Source organism: Phyllostomus hastatus, unplaced genomic scaffold (assembly GCF_019186645.2).
Source record: "Phyllostomus hastatus isolate PE091 unplaced genomic scaffold, TTU_PhHast_1.1 phas_scaffold_11, whole genome shotgun sequence".
Classification (NCBI taxonomy): Eukaryota; Metazoa; Chordata; class Mammalia; order Chiroptera; family Phyllostomidae; genus Phyllostomus; species Phyllostomus hastatus.
Window position 1 is genome coordinate 4,144,039 of NW_025334005.1, and position 16,404 is coordinate 4,160,442.

At 59.8% G+C, this 16,404-nt stretch overlaps 1 pseudogene; it reads right to left on the bottom strand.

Moving 5' to 3' along the window:
• Positions 1-241: 241 nt before the first annotated feature.
• Positions 242-14,003, bottom strand: LOC123829224 (annotated as a pseudogene).
• Between the last annotated feature and the right edge of the window lie 2,401 nt (positions 14,004-16,404).

A 16,404-nucleotide genomic window follows, 5' to 3' on the forward strand; every position in this document is an offset into this window, starting at 1 on the left:
AGCGGCACGCCCGGGTAGACAGGGAGTTAGCGCCAGGCAGTCTGGCTGCAGATCCGCTGGGCTTGTAACTATCATCGTGTTTTCCTGCCTAAGGCACTGTCGCCCGTGAGACATGGAATAAGTCGCTTCACCTCTCTGAGGTTGTCGTAAAGGCAGATAGCAGTGGTCTCTCCCTGGCAGGGTGTTGTCAGGATTAAATGGTTCCAGAAACACAAGCCTTGCCACCCCTCTGCAGCTGCTGCTATCCTGCTGGCGAGCCCCGCCAGGCACTGCCCTCTCCGCCAGGACGTCTCCCTGGCCGGTGAGCGGCCGCGTCTGCGGCCCTGCCCAGCCGCATCCCTGTGTGAGAGGGAGTCCCTTGCTGCTCCTCCAGGTCCTGGGTAGTGGCAGGGAGTGGAAGTCCCCGAGTCTCCAGAAGGAAGAGCAGGACGAGACTGGAAAGATGGGGAGAGCACCATAGGAGAGGGCAGGCAGCAGGGGCCGGGCCTGGGGGGGGGCACACCCAGCAGGGGGCCCCGCATAGCCCCAAGCTGACCTACTAATTGCAGGAAGCCACCTGCTGTCATCCTGTGGGCAGAGGGGATGGCCCACACCCTCGTCCTTGTTGGCACTTTAGAGGGGAGGGCTTCACCAAAGAATGGGAAGGAACACTGGGCTGGGTCAGGAGATGATGCCAGGGGAGGAAAAGCTGGAATAAAGCAGTTGTCCTCTTCAGGGCCTTCCATAATGTCACCTCCTCCATGGAGCCTACCTAGATTTTCCCATCCAGAAAGGGGGCCTCTGCTTCCTGGGAACATCCAGCATCCTTCATGGGAACTATCCAGGGCCCACTCCACTCTGGTCTCAGGTAATGTGGGGGCTGGCCTCGGGGCTCCCGCTATGCCAGAGTTGCCAGCTTGCACTTTCTATATGGTATCCACAAAATCAGTCCATGTGCATCAAGAAAATGAATGGAAGGCTGGACACGTGCGTGAGTGAGCGCCATGAGTGAGGGGGAGCACGGGGCTGGAAGTCAGGGGGGCTGCGGTCCACTCCTGACCTCCTGTGAAGGAAGTCCCGTGACACTAAGTCCTGAAGCCTCAGTCTACCCAGCTGCCCGGTGTGGGGGGAGGTCTAACCTGAGACCACCTGTTTTCTGTCTGTGTCCCCTGGAACCCTCGGGTTCTGAGGAGGGGACTCTGCTGGGACAAGGGGGCAGCAGGGAGCGGGTGGGAGGGCAGCTGCTGGTGTCCTCACCGGGTCCTGCCCGAACAGAGAGTAGTTTCCCATCACAGGCTGGGAGGCCTGCTGGGGGCCCTGCTGTCCGGCGGCCTCCCGGGGCGGGGCTTGGGGACAGACTGCTCTGGGAGGCCCTGGCTGAGGACGGCCTCGGGGGAAGGGAGCGGGGCTGTGCGGTCAGTTCTGTGTCAGCAGCTGGGTCCCCTCTGCCCTCTGCTGTGTATCCCTGGGTGCCCGGCCCTCCTCGGCCTCCCCACGGACCCTCCCGGGGTGTCCCTTTCTCCCCCACCCCCAGGTCCGGCGGCCCCTTCGGGGTGCAGCCTGAGGCCCAGCCTGCTGCAGCGAGGTTGGGAAGAGCTCGGCCTCGCAGACAGGGTAGTGGGTTGAGCACACACCAAAACAGCCCTTTCCCGGGACTGCGCACAGGCTCTGCAAGTCCGGGCAGAGGCACAGAGGATGGTGGGGTGGGTCGGCCCGAGAGGTGGCCCCGCCAGCCCAGGGCTGAGGCGCTGGGTCTTCAAGGCTTCGTTGTGTTGTGGAAAATCCACCCACACTCGGGAGATAACAAAGCACAAACTTTATTACCCGGGGTGGGACTTCAGGGGTTAATTCCAAATCCTGAGCCCAAAAAGGCTGGGTTAGGGGTCCTTTTCATATACCAGTTACACAGGCAGAAAGGGAGGGGGAACCAGCTGCTGAAAGCAAGCATTCAGAAGCAGGGGCAAGGTTAGTGACCTTGAGATAATGTTACATAGCAACGTCTTGCTAGCCGGCTCCTTACCTAAAAATAACTTTTACTCAGCTTTTGTCCGGACAAAACTTGCAAGTGTTACAGAGAGCAGTTTCTTTTTCTGCCACAGTTGGGCTGAAGGCAGGCCCCGGGCCATGCAAGGCCGCCTGGGGTCAGGTGGGGACTCAGGGCCAGGTGATGTCATGGCAGGCGGCTGGGGGCGGGGAGGCAAGGCACAAAGGCAGCCGGGTCTGGGCTGGGTGAGCATGGCGGGGCTGCTGAGGGCGGCACAGGGGGCCTGCCTCCTACCTGGTGGCTGCCGGGCACTGCTCCTTGGGGCCTGAGAGCCCGGGGCCCTTCCATGAAGGAGAGGGTCACGCAGGGCCCAGGTACCAGATACCTTCTCACTCTCCCTTGGCCTGCAGGTGGGGACCCCCGGGGTTCACAGAGAGCGTGGGTGGGTAGCAGCGTTCCTCTCCAGGAAGCTGAGGTCCAGTCACACTCCAGCCATCCCTGCCTCTGCCCCAGTCTCCCTCCTTTAATGTATTTATTGATTTTAGAGAGAGAGGAAAGGAAAGGGAGAGAAAGAGATTGATCTGTTGTTCCACTTATGTATGTGTTCAGTGGTTGATTCTTTTGTGTGCTGTGACTGGGATTCGAACCAGCAACCTTGGCATACCCCGATGATGCTCTAACCAACTGAGCCACACGGCTGGGCCCAGTCTCCCTCCTTGAGAAACAAAGGGCACAGAGAGAGGCTCTCCAGGGCCCTGCAGCCTCATTCCAAAATAAAAGAGGACGACAAAGGCCCTCGGCAGCCGCCCTGGCTCCCTGCACGCCACATCACACTCACCGGGCTCGGTGCCTGGCCTCCAGGCACCCTTCCTGCCTCCTGTGCAGCAACCCAACGCCTGTCTCAGCCTCCCCGGCCCTTCTGCGCCGCCCCCCCGCCCCCCCCACGCAGGCTCCAGCCCCGGCCCCAAGGTCTGCCCTGAGCCCTGGCTCTGGCACCTGCTGGCGGAGCGATCTTGGGCACGTGACATCACCACTCTGAACCTCAATTTCCTCCGGAAGACAGGCAGCGGCTACTTGGGCAGAGCTGGGACAGTGGGCCCGCCCAGCCTTGGGGATGGGGGAGGGGAAGGAGGCCCGGGTGGTCGGTCCAGAGCGGTGGGCAGGGAAGCTGGGCCCCGGCGGTCAGTGGCGCCCTGTCTGCTCCTGCTCGCCACCCTGGCCTCGCCTTGTGGGCCCAGCACGTGGGCCAGGACGGAGAGGCCCGCTGCGGCCTGGGAGCTGGCTGGGGTCACGCGGCGGCCGAAGAACTTGAGCGAGAAGTTGTTGGCGGCCCGGCCCAGCAAGTCCACGGCGCCGAGAGGACTCGGAGGAGGAAGAAGTCTCCCAGGTTCTGCAGGTTGTGGACCAGCCCGGAGAAGGCGATCACGAGGGAGAAGCTGCAGGGCCAAGCCGGGGGTCTGGTCCCTGCCCCGCCGGGAGAGGGCGCCCCTGCCGCACCGTCTGACCCGAGGCTGCCCCCGGAGGACACAGCCCAGCCTGAGCGTGTCACTGCCAGAGCCGCAGAAGCTACCAAATGTAAGTCGTGTCTCCCCGCGGGGTCGGGCTGCCCCAGGAAGGGGTGGGGAGGGCAGTGGCCTCACCCGTCCCAGGGCTGGGCCATGGGCGGAGGCCGAGACGAGAGGGAAGGCCTGACGGGCCGTGCGGACAGGGACTCCGAGGGGCAGGCTGAGCCGCCCCTTGTTCCGGCCTCCGGCTCTGTTTCTGGTGCCACGGCCCGGCTCCAGCTCTGCTCACCAGAGAGGCCTCTGTCCCTCTGCGGTGGCCCATTTCTCTCTGTCTTGAAAGATGGACTCATGGTAGAACGGAGTCTCAAAGTCTCGGTGGAGGAGGCGGGGCCGGGCTGTCCCTCCTTAGAAACGGAAGGTCTGGTGTCTCCAGCCCTTTAGGGGGCGCTCGAGAGGCAACCACACAGGGATGTTTCCCTCCCTCTCTTTCTCGCTCCCTTCCCCTCTCTCTAAAAATAAATAAATACAATATTTTTAAAAATTTTTAAAAAGATTTATTTTTTTTTTTAGAGAAGGAAGGGAGGGGGGGAGAGAGAGAGAGAGAGAGGGAGAGAGAGAGAGAGAGAGAGAGAGAGAGAGAGAGAGAGAGAGAGAGAGAGAGAGAGAGAGAGAGAGAGAGAGAGAGAGAGAGAGAGAGAGAGAGAGAGAGAAACATCAATGTGTGGTTGCTGGGGGCCATGGCCTACAACCCAGGCATGTGCCCTGGCTGGGAATCGAACCTGCGATGCTTTTGGTTCGCAGCCCATGCTCAATCCACTGAGCTACACCAGCCAGGGCACAATCTTTTTTTAATAAAGCATTTGATCCACTCTCTGATCTAAGATGTAGTGAATGTTTGTCCTCATAACACGTGTGTGGCTAAATATAGCATAAAATAAACATTTTCCTAATCTTCAGTTTTATTTCAAGGTAAGTCCCCACTGAATCTGACTCTCGATTTTCAGTGTGCTCTCGTAGAAGCCACTTTGGCTGCATGTGTTTTATGAAGGGGGCTTTTCTAGGTCCCAGGCCCCTTGGGTGCCAGGGCAGGGCTCCCTGGTGGGGAGGCGAGGGTCCCACACTCCGCGTGGGGCCTGCAGGTGACACCTGGGGGACGAGGCAGCTCAGCCTCCGTTCCAATGCCTGCTTGTCTTCTTGAGCAAGTCCTCTTGCCGCTCTGGACCCCTCTGGCCCCACCTGTGCGTGTAAATGAGCTTCCTCAGGGTGGCTCAGAGGCGTAAGGAGGGGCCCCATGCCCCCCGCCCCCGAGAAGTGCGCTGTTGGATTGAGTCCATTGCTGAAACGCAGGGGCCGCTCCAGCTCCTGCTGGGCCGGGCTCTCCCTCCACCCTGTGCTGTTGGCCTGGCCCGGGGTCCCCCCAGCAGGAGCTAGCCTCCGGGCCACATCAGCACCTACTGCCTGTCCCCTGCCTTCCAGGACTCCTGCCTCCTGAGGAGCTGCCTGTCCCAGCCTGAGGTGCCTGAGCACCCCCAGAGGCCTGCAGGGGCCCCCACACAACATCGCCCCCCCCCCGCCCTCCCCACTGCAGCTCTGCTCCCAGGAGGGTAGACAGGGGTGGCGTACATCACTGATAACAGACAGCAGCTTCTCCTACAGAGTGTGGGCACGCGGAACCGGTCCAGTGGCGACTGGAAGGCCCTGGCAGAGGCCACCGCCTCCTCCGTGGCGCACATTAGCACCTCGGTGGGCACAGGACCACAGTGAGTGTTAGGCCCGAGGCCCCGCCCCACCCCCAGGCCAGGGCATGGTGTCCAGAGTGGTGGGGGAGCCTGGGCTTGACCTCTGGAGACTGGAGGGCCCTCGGAGGAGGGTGGGATGGGGACAGGAAGGGCTTTCTCTGCCTCCTGGCCGAGCCTCCTCTGAAGACCTGGCCTGCCTACTTGGAACCGAGGACGGAATCTCAAGTCCCGGCTCCGGCCCTCTGCGCTCCGGGCTGCGGGGTGCTCTCGGCAGCTACTATGCAGAGCCCCTCCCTCCTCCCTCACTCATCGAGGCTGACGTCAGGGCCTGCCCACTCCAGCCGAACTGGCTCCTCTCTGCGCCCCAAGGGCCCATCCAGCCTCCCACTGCACCTCTGGGCTCCGCCTGCCTGGTGCTCAGTTCAGCCCTGGTTAGCTCTAACTGCTTCTTCCTGGAAGCCTTCCCTGATCCTCCTGCCTCTGGGTGATCTGCGTCCTCTAGTCTCTGGCTGCACACTCTCCCACACCTACCGCCCTGAAACAGTTGCCTTTGGATAAGAACATCCCGTCCCCAAACACACAGGGAGGCCCCTGAGGCGGGTGTGAGGTGCATGTGCATTAGGGCGGTGAATGACAGAGGTGGGGAGGAGGGTGTGTTGTTGGTAACAGTTGTATTGTTATTGGTGGTGGTGATGGCGGTGAAGGTGTTGGCGATAGTAATAGTGATGGGGATGACGGTGCTTCGTGGGGATGCTGATGGTGATGTTGGTGATGGTACTGGTGATGCTGGTGGTGATGCAGATGAAGTTCATCGTTGTGGTCTGCTGGTGAGGTGCTGATGGGGCGGTGAAGGTGATGGTGGGGGTGTGCATGGTTGTGACCCTGTTGATATAGTGGTGGTGTTACTGTTGGTGGTAGCAATGGTAGTTATATTTGTGTAGAAGTGATGGTGGTGGTGATGATGGTGGTGGTGATGGTGGTTCTGCTGATGGTGCTAATGGTGGTGGCAATGAGGATGGTAATTGTGGTGATGGTGGTGGTGTGATAATAGTGTTGGTGGTGCTGGTGGTGAGTGTGGTGCTGGTGGTGGTGACAGTGGTGGTGGTGATGGTGGTGCTGATAAGGATGGTGAAAATGATGGTGGTGAAGGTGACAGTGGTGACAATGGTGATGATGATAGAGATGGTGAAGGTGACAGTAATGGTGGTGGTTATGGAGGTGGTAGGGGAGTGGGCAGTGGCGAAGATGGTGATAATACTGATACTCTATCAGCAGATGTCCTTTCCCAGCCACACCCCACACTCTGGGATGTCACAAAGAGCAGCACCTCACCTCTATGGTCAGTGTCTTCTTGGCATCCCTGACGCCATTTACCCTGGCCACGTTTCTGAGTTCCTGAAGGGCTCGGTCCGGTTTGCCAGGACTCATTAGCCGTCATGAAGATTCTGGCAGCCGCCTGTTAGAGAACAGCCTGGTTGGGTCTTTGCTTTCCCCACGCGTGCCGGGCCCACCCCACAGGCCAGGTGTGGAGGGCATGGCAGGCAGCAGACCCGCCCCCGCCACAGGAGGGAGGAGAAGGCAGCCGCACCTCCCTCTGCAAGGCTGACGCCAGGCCGGGAGACGCAGTCTCTGAGACTTTCGGACGAGGGCCAGAGCCTTCCCCCCAGGACCATCCCATCTGGCTCCCTGGAAGCCGGATCCTGCCCACCTGGGCAGTGCACGCAGCAGGCGCCCAGGCTGCGTGGGCACAGGCTGACTCTGGGGCCATTGTCGTGGCGGAAAGCTGACATCATGCTGAACTAAAAAAAAAACAACCCACGCATTAAAAACATTGCCAGCCGAACCGAATGGTTTTACAAACAAGTCTGCTTCTTCCCAGCCTTGGGGCAGGTCGGCAGGGGGAAGGGTCTCCCTGGTGAAAGGGGCAGCATTCCCCGGCCAGCAGGATCTCTGCCCAGCGTGCAGAGAAGCCGAGAGAAACTTCTGGAGGCAGCTGGACAGCGGTTCAAAGAGCCCACTGGCCTGGGTTCCCATCCTGCCTCTGGCCCTCACCAGCTGCACGGCCTCGGGCAAGCGGCTGGCCCTCTCAAGGCCTCAGCCCTCAGCTGAAAACTCTGGTGATAACATCCCTCCCTCGTTAGAAGAAATGTTAACACATATCTGGTGTCACCAGCAGCTCCCAGGGCACAGCCAATCAGTGCGACCAGGGTGGCCCGCCTGAGCTGCGTCCCTGCCGGCGACCCTCGCCCTTGCTCAGGGATCCTGTGTATGCAGTGAAACTGCACGGGGTCAGTGGCTCTGTCTGCTGACGTGTCTGCCGTGCGCGGGGCGGGAGTGCAGGGAGTGCCTGAGACGTGGTGAGCCGGCCGGAACGACTCCCTACACCCACAGCGGGCTTCCCTGGGCCCAGGTGAGCTCAGCGCCGGCTCAGGGGCCCAAGAGAACGCACGGGGACCTGAATTCGTGTATGTTTCCCATATGTCCTCCTCCAGTCCCCGCCCAGGCGGGTACAGTGGTGCCCCGGTACCTGTTGGCTCCAGAACTTGGCAAACTCTGCACTCGCCTGGAGAAAAAGATGTTTCAGCCCTCGGTGCTCGCTCGGGACTCGTCACATTTGCTAAAACCGGTGTGAGTCACGCTGCCGCCCCACAAGAGAAAGCGCTTCCTAGTTTGGATCTCGTCAGTTTCAGCATTCGTCAGTTTCGGCACTCCTCACAAGTTCCAGAAGAATTAACCAGGAGTTCCGAGGTCCCGCTGTAGTTGCAGGCCTCAGGGGTTTCTGTGGCACCAAAATAATAGTGACGATGACATCTTTCCATATCCGATGCCCGTCCTCATGACTCGCACGCCCACGGGCTCCACAAGCGATGTGCAGGCGAGGCCGCCGCGTGTGGGGGTGCTGACGCCAATGGGAGGGAGGCCAGTGGGCTGGCTGGGACCCCAGACCTCTGGATGAAATGCCCTCCCTGGAACTCTGAACCCCCAAACCGTCTCTCCCCAGCGAGGGCCCCATTCACATCACCCCTTTCCAGGGCTCCCAGCTTCCTGGACTCATGGCCAGCCAGGGTGGCGGGGTTGAGGGGCCCCCTCCCACCTAGGTCTCCCTCCTGTTCACTCATGCGATCCCCAAGGGAAAAGGCGCAACACCGTACCTACCAGGGTATCCAGAAGGTGGCAGAGAAGGGCGCTGATGTGACCAGATGGAGGGCTCGCCAGTCCCGCAGGGCGGGGGCCAGACCACCCAGGGCCATGTGGCCTGCGCTGTAGCTGCACCCCAGCATCATCAATGTGACAGCTCACCTGTGGGTCGGGGTCCTGCGGGACACTCTGCCACTGAAAGGCGACATGGTCGTGTGTGGGTGAGGACCACGCATGGCAGCCTCGGGCCCCGCCCCCCACCTCCCCATGGCAGGGGGCGGGCCGAGCGAGTGACTCTCGCTGAGTGTCATGGGGTCAGGAAGATTCTGGCCAATCCAAAAGCGCTGAAAAATCGGAGGCCACAATACACAAGGAAACTGGGGGCAAAGATGGCGCTAGTGTGGCCTCGGCCACGTGCAGGCAGCACCAGCTCCGTGTCGACTTCCGCCCTAACCTGTTTGGGGAGCAAGCACAGCGGGGCCTGGAGAGGGGCCCGGGACGCGGGCACAGAGGAGTAAAGCCTGGGTGCCGGCCGGAGCCCCGCTGTGGGAGCGCTCGTTAGTGCCGCGGCGCGCCCTTCTCCCAGCCCTCGGAGCATGCGCAGAGTGTGTGTGTCATGGAAACAGTGACGCCTTGCTCTCTGAGGGCAGCACCGCCTCCTGGTCAGAAATGGACTTTGGCATCGGATGCCTGGGTTTGAGTCCCGCTCCGCCCTTCCTGGGAGGCCAGGAAGGAGGACAGCTACGGGGTGGGTGGGGAGGCCTCACCTCGGCCACGATGGTGGAGCTGAAGGTGCCGCGGCCGTAGGCCCAGCCATCCACACAGGGCTCCGTGGCTGCCTCGCTCCAGTGGGAGGCCGTGGCGTTGGGGTCCAGGAGCTGCCACTGAGGCTGGCGGAAGCAGCGACACTGGTGGGGCCCATGGTTGGGGCCCGGTGGGATGGAGACGACCAGGAGCGCCTCGGGTGTGAGGGCCACAGGGGACTCATGCCATTGTCTAGCATGTGGGCCCAGCAGCAGTGGCCAGGGGTGGCCGCCGAGAAGTCCAGAAGCATTCGGGAGGGCATGGAGACGGAGGGGAGGAGGGGAGTGATGACACCGCCCCCCCCCCCCCCGCTCGCCCAAAGAGCTCTGAGAACGACAGGGCCAGAGCTGCCAGCACGCAGGGCCGGTCGCCGGGTGGGGGTGGGGGTGGGGGCGCAGCAGTCAGGGAGCCGGTGGGTGCCCGGCCTGCCACCAGGAACCACTAGCAAGTGCAGGGTCCCGGGCCCCCAGGCCTGCCCCCAACCCCCTCTCTGGATAGGTGGGCTGAGCCACTGACCAGCAACCAGCCCAGCCAGTCCAAGGTGACCTCGATGCTCTCAGAAGCTCCTGCTCACCCTGTTCCCAGGAGGGACTGCCTGGGGGCCCTGCCGCTCTGGGGACACTGGGGGACAGAGCCCCCTGTGCCCAGGCTGCCTGGGGTGCCTGACGCACCCTGGCTGTCCAATGCTGAAAGGCCAGGTAGATTTTGTAAAAAATGGTAAGCTGCCCTGCAGGGACGCTACTGAACCACAGCGGTGGAGGAAACACCCGCGGCGGCCGTCGCCTGGCAGCCCGGGTCAAGGCTGGGTCTCCGCGCGGGCCCGGGTGAGAGAGGCAGGCTCTGCTGTGACAATGCCCGCAGCAGCGCCCCGCCGGCCGGCTGACCGAGCTCCCGGATCTCAAGCTGTCAGAACCCTCCTCGTGTGGCCCTTTAGGTCAGGGAACAGTTGCCGCCCCCCCCCCTTCACGCATGCTGGACAGTTTCAGTCCATCTTGCGGAAGCAGAGGCGAGGACGGGGAAGGGCCCACCTCCCAGCTGGGCCTCGAGGAGGCAGGGGTGGGGGTGGAGCGCCTGCGAGCCTGTGACCAGTCCCTCCTTCCCCGGCGCCTCCGCCAGGCAGCACTGGGAGACCAACTCACAGACGGCGCTATTTTGGGAAGCTTCCATTTCCAGGTTTCAGGTGGCCTTTATTAGACTGTAAGCTCCCCAAGGGTGGAAACCAAGGCTACAATTTCCTGGCATCCCTTAGAAGCCCCTCTGTGAGCCCTGGAGCTGGGCAGGTGCACAGGGTTGGGAAATGAGTAAAGTCACAAAGTCACGCCACCGTGACCCAGGGTCTCACACCAGTGCAGTCTGGTGACTGCTGCTTGCTCTGCTCTATGCCGACCGTGCTGCTCACACCCTCTCATTCACTCCTCATCACGGCCCAGGAGAAAGGTGGTGCTAATTCCCCCAGACAAGGAAACAGGCTCAGAGAGGGCAGGCAGCTTGCTTCAGGTCACACAGCAGAGTCAGGATTCAAATCAGACTCTAAAGCCTGAGCTCTGCTCTGGCTGGTGTGGCTCAGTGGATTGAGCACCAGCCTGTGAACCAAAGGGTCTTTGGTTCAGTCGGGGCACATGCCTGGGTGCAGGCCAGGTCCCAGGTAGGGGCCATGTGACAGGCAACCACACTGATGTTTCTCTCCCTCTCCTTCTCCCTCCTTTCCTCTCTATCTAAAAATAAATAAATAAAATATTAAAAAAATAATAATAAAGCCTGAGCTCTTCCCATGCCCCTGGCCAGTTGCCGTGGGGCCTCAGGCCTGTGGTGGACCAAATCTCAGCCAAAGGCTGGAATTCAGGGTTTGGATAGGAAGGAGGGCCAGCCCAGGAGCCCAAAGCCGCCTCCCAGGCTGTGAGAGGGAGTCGCTGGGTCAGCTGCAGAGGGCAGCCTGAGTGCCCAGTGCGTGGGGAAGGCGTGGCTGTGCATCTGGGCCCTGGGCTTCCCAGAACGCCTCGCAGGTCTCGGGGAACTTGGCCAAGATGTCATCCGGCCAGGAAGTCAAGGAGTCGGATTCCGGGCCTGGGTTTCAAAGCCAAGGCTGCTTCCTCACTCTGCCTCTCTGGGCAGGAACTCATTATACACTTTTTAAATCCTCTCCCGAGGATACGTTTATCGATTTTAGAGAGAGGGAAAGGGAGAGGGAGAAACACCAGTGTGAAAGAACATCAATTCTTTGGCTGCCTCCTGTATGTCCCCCAACTGGGGACTGAACCGCAGCCTAGGTATGGGTCCCGACCAGGGACTGAACCTGCAACTCTGGTGTACGGAACGAGGCTCCAACCAACTGAGCCACCCGGCCAGGGCTCATTCTGCATTTTGAAATAGCAAACAGAGAGGCGGAGAGAGAACCGCCTCTCACTAAAGCACAGGGGGCCAGTCGCGCATAACCCCAACCTGGGACAGCCCAAAGGCCGACTTTCACATGGAAAAAACCGTGCCGCGTGCCTGTGTGCCGACGCCATCCCACAGGGCAGGTCCGGACGCGGCACCGTTACCTCGAAGACAGACTTCCCCTCTCTGGCCATGTCCGTATTTCAAACCCGAGCCTGGATCAGAAGCCACAGGAGGGCCCGCTAAATGCCGGTTCCCTGGGCCCAGGAACATGCATTTTACCACAGGCCCTCAGGTGATTTCGTCGCAGTGGGACCCAGCCTCGCCTGCAGAGAATTTCTGGGCTAAAAGAGGCTGCTAAATCAAGGCACCGGAAAGAATTCTTTTCTCTTTCTTCTTCCATGGGCTTTAAAAAATGTTCTCTTCCCCCCCTGCCCTTTGCCTGCCGTGGGCGCCCCGAGGCTTTGCTTACAGCAGAAGGTCAAGCCTCCCGGATGCGACAGAAGGCTCCTGGAACTTCCAACTGCCTCGCGCTTCCACGCCAAGGGATTTTTGACTTGTATTTTCTTTTTTTCTGGCGCCTCTGGGGGCAGGGCTTCCTACAGCAGCTCCGCCACCTGGTGGTCACAACCAGGACTGCAGCATTTACAGCATCGCCTCATCCTTGCTACAAGTGCCCATCTCCCCGAGGGTTCCCAGGCCCAGGTGGGGAGCAGAGGCACAGGGGAGGGAAGCAGGCAGCCTCAGGTTATAGCCCCCAAGCCCTCCACGTGTCTCATTAAATTAATTGGTGTGAATTGAACCCCTGGTTCTCATTGAACCAGCATTGCCGTTGGGGTGGGTTTTCCTGGTCAATTAAAGCCAAGGTGGAGCTCAGCTGCCAAACGGCCTCGGGCAGCTCACCTCCCTTCTCTGGCCCTGAGCTCCGCTGCTCCACCTGGCGGCCTCCCACCTACGGTAGTGAGATTTAATGAGAGAATGGACGTCAGCCATCGACATCCCCGCCCCCCACTCCACCGTGGTACCTCGCCCATGTCTCTCCCTTCGTTTCTTTTCCAGTGGACGCCAAGGCCTCTCCGATTCAGCAGGACCCCCTGGGTTCGGTCCCTGCCTGCACTCGGGGGAGAACCGGGGTCGGGAGAAGGGGAGGAGCCTTCCTAGGGTCACAGACTGGGGGCGGGGCCAGGACCTTGCGGGGTCTCAGGTTCAAGGCTTCCCGCACTAACCCGTGCGAAGAGAGCCAACGATCCATCAGAAAGCCAAAGAAACAGTAGCCATAAAGAAATAAAAAAGGAAATAAAACAAAAAAGAAAAAATAAAGAAGGAAACGGTAACCACAAAACGTCTGACTCTCCTTGTCTGGAGAACGGGGCTCCCGGGGTGGGGCGGGGGGGTGGTGGTGCGGAGCGGCCCATGCTCAGCCCCAGGTGGGACGCTGGTGGACCTTGCCTCCTCAGCTCCTTCCTTCCTCCCCGAGGGCCCAGCTGTGGGGGGACGCCCCCAGGAACACCCAGCTTAAGGCATTTCTTGCTTCCCTCTGGAATGCTCCTCGGGTCGCTGCCCAGCGAGGGTTTCGATCTCCCAGGTCTTACACAAAACCTCCTCTTGGCAAACCCTCCTGAGGGCTCCCACGTGCTTTTTGCCGGGGAGGGAGGGTGGAGGGCAGGCACGTTGTAAAAGTCACAGACTCAGGTCAGAAACAAGGAAGTCCCTTCCCTGGTGCCCCGACCCCAACGATCCCACGCCCAAGAGGAGCCCCCACGACTGCTGGCTTCAGCGCACTCGGACACACGGCGTCATGAGCGAATGTCATTCCTTTTTCATCCAGAAGCTGCGTGTGCACACGGCCAACAGCCCCAAGGTCCAGAATGCGGAAAATGACAGGCACCCTTCTTTGCTCCCGGCACCCTCCGCTGCCCAGGGACAGCGGCCGCCAGCAATGGAGGCACTCCCAGAAAAGCGTAGAACTTCTTCAAACATAGGCGTCAAGTTTTAAAATGTTGACTAGGCAGTAAATCCACAGGGTCTGAAACCAGAAAATGTGCCATAAGGAACAAGAGGAAAAGGCGCGCGCTCTCAGCCCCTCCCCACCCCACCCCCAGGGGTCGCCCTTGCCACGCCCCCTCCGGGAGGCTGTTCGCGTTTCTTAGGCGTCCTTTCGGGCTGTCCCCCTCCGTGCACGGAGGGTAAACGTGCATTCCCAGCTTTACTTTCCCTCACACAGAAGGTAGTTTTGCATTTTGCGTCTATCTCCCACCTTACCCCCTGGGCGTCCGCGAGGTCCTCCTCTGTGTGTTACAGCTGCGTAGTATTCCGCTGTCTGGATGTCCGTCATTTCTTACCTGGCCCCCTGTGGATGGACACTTGGGTGGCATTCAATAGCTCGTTGTGGCAGAGGACTTGAAATGTGCGCACTGTTCCTAAGGCGTGCGCGGCATCTGCAGGGTGCGGCCCCAGCAGCCGGGCCGCTGCGCGCATGCCCCAGGGGCCTCCAGGTTTTTGCAGAGGCAGCCCCCGCCCCGCCCCGCCCCCCCCTGGAGCGCACCCCTGAGTCGGCTCCCTCACACAGGGCGCTACCACCGCCCCTGTGGCATCCCGCCAATGTCATGGGTGACAAATGGCATCTCAATGTAGCTTTGTTTTGTTTTGTTTTTTTTGTTATGAGATTGAGCATCTTTTAATATAGTTAAGATGTTGGGGTATTTCCCCCTACAAGCTGTTTCTTTGTATGCTGTGTCTATTTTTTTTATTGCAGTTCGTGGCTGCTTCACCAGTTTCTATAAGCCCCTTATATGTTAGGGTGGCTCTGCTGTGGTGAAAGTTGCAAATATATATTTTTTTACTTTGTCTTTTGACTTTGTTAGCACATTATTGTTATTGATTTTTTTTTTTGCCTGTGGAAGTTTTTTTGGTAATTAAATGTTCAATCTTGTCTTTTTTGACTTTTGGATTTTGCATCATAATCAGAAAGGCCTTTCTCTGCTCTGTGGTGATAGAGCTTCACGGTTGGTCATTTTTAATCAAGGATGGCTGGTGGGGTTGTCACGTGCCTTTCAGCACCTGTGGTGTTGATGGCATGACCTCTCTTGTTAAATCTGTGAATCTGATGAGTTCCATTAATGAATTTCCCGAATTACATTAATGAGTTTTCCAAAGAATACTGAACCGTCCTTTCATTCCAGGGGTAAGTGGTTTGTTTGTTTGTTTGTTTGTTTTTAAGATTTTATTTACTTATTTTTAGAGAGAGGGGAAGGGAGGGAAAAAGGGAGAGAAACATCAATGTGTGGTTGCCTCTCGAGCGCCCCCTACTGGGGATCTGGTCTGCAACCCAGGCGTGTGCCCTGACTGGGAATGGAACCAGTGACCCTTTGGTTCCCAGGCTGGTGCTCAATCCACTGAGCCACACCAGCCAGGGCCAGGGGTCATTGTTCTTAGACAAGTTGTATTATTCCTTTAATGCACTGCCAGATTATGCTTTTAATGTTTTATTTCAAGTTTTTCATGAATATTCACATATGAGATTTGGCTTGCCTGCCTTCCTTCCTTCCTCCCCCCCTTCATCCCTCCCTCCCTATGACCTTTGTCAGGTTTTGGTATCAATGTTATTCTCACGTCATTGAAAAGAGTTTGGCCATGTTCTCTTGCGCCCTGACTCAGTTTACCTAAGGGAGGGTTTTCTCCCTTCGTCTGTGGGTCTGGGCCGCCGGCGGTAACCTGCCTGGCCCTCGCTGTGTGGGGAGGCTGAGAACCATGGCCACAGGAGGCTCTGCGACTGACCCAGCGAGGAGAGATGGCGGAAGGGGGTCTGCGCTGAGCTTGCGTTTCCAGGAATTAGGACTTTGACCAGACAGTCCTGCGTCGGAGCTTTATTTGCTCAGACTGGCCAGGACTGCTCACGCACAGAACGTTGTCCCCGCCTCCAGCGCGCCCTCGCCACCCGCCGCCAGTCTGAGCTCTGAGCTCTGGACGCCAGAACGTCACAGCTCTGAAGCCCTTGGAATCTTCCCGCCACCCTCAGCCTCCGGCCGGCCGGCTCTTCCCCAGGCGGGAGGTGTGAGGCTGGACTTTCCTGCACCTCCCGCCACCTGGGTCCGCCCCCTGATGCTTACCTTCTGTTCATTTCCTTTGATTTTGTGGGTCAGGGGCCCGCAGCATCCTTTTCCGGTGCCTTCTGATGGCATCTACGGCATCAGCGGGCTTCCCCTGGCAGCTTCCCCTGGCCGACCTTCCCACGTGGGGCGGGGCAGGAGTGCAGAGCGGAACACCCCAGAGCTGCTGCCCCACTGTGCCGGTGGAGGCGCGCCAGCTTCTCTGCCCTGAGTCAGAATGGAGCCACTCGACAGCGCCCCCTGCTGGCTCCCTGCCCTGCCCTGCCCACTTTCCTGAGATAACCTCACACAAATGGTTCACACTCTGGGCTTTGGAGGAGCCCAACCTAAGGCAGGAAGTCCCGCCTTCTCTATGAGGAGTGACAGTGGGTTGCTTGCAGCCCCCCGCCCCCCCCCCCCGACATTGGGCTGGTTCCTGGCGTGGCCTCGCTCATGATCCAGACAACCTCCCAGGTGGGTGACCACGAGGATACAGGTAATGCCACAGGATCAGCGGCAAAACCCCGGCGGTCTGGCCCAGAGCCCCACGCCACTCTCCTGCAGATGTCCTGCAGGGCATCTGCCACTGCAGGGCCCCCTGCCGCAGAGGAGAGGCTCGGAGATGCGAAGGGCTGGCCCCTGGGTGGGGGACGATGGCACAGGAGCCAGCTGTCCTCTGTCTGTCCTCTCCATTTGCCTGTGGCCATGTGAGGGCATCACGGGGTCGCCCCAGCTGGTTTCTGCCTGACTGGCCCACTCCAGGGGTTAGTGGGCTCACTCTCGCATGCGCT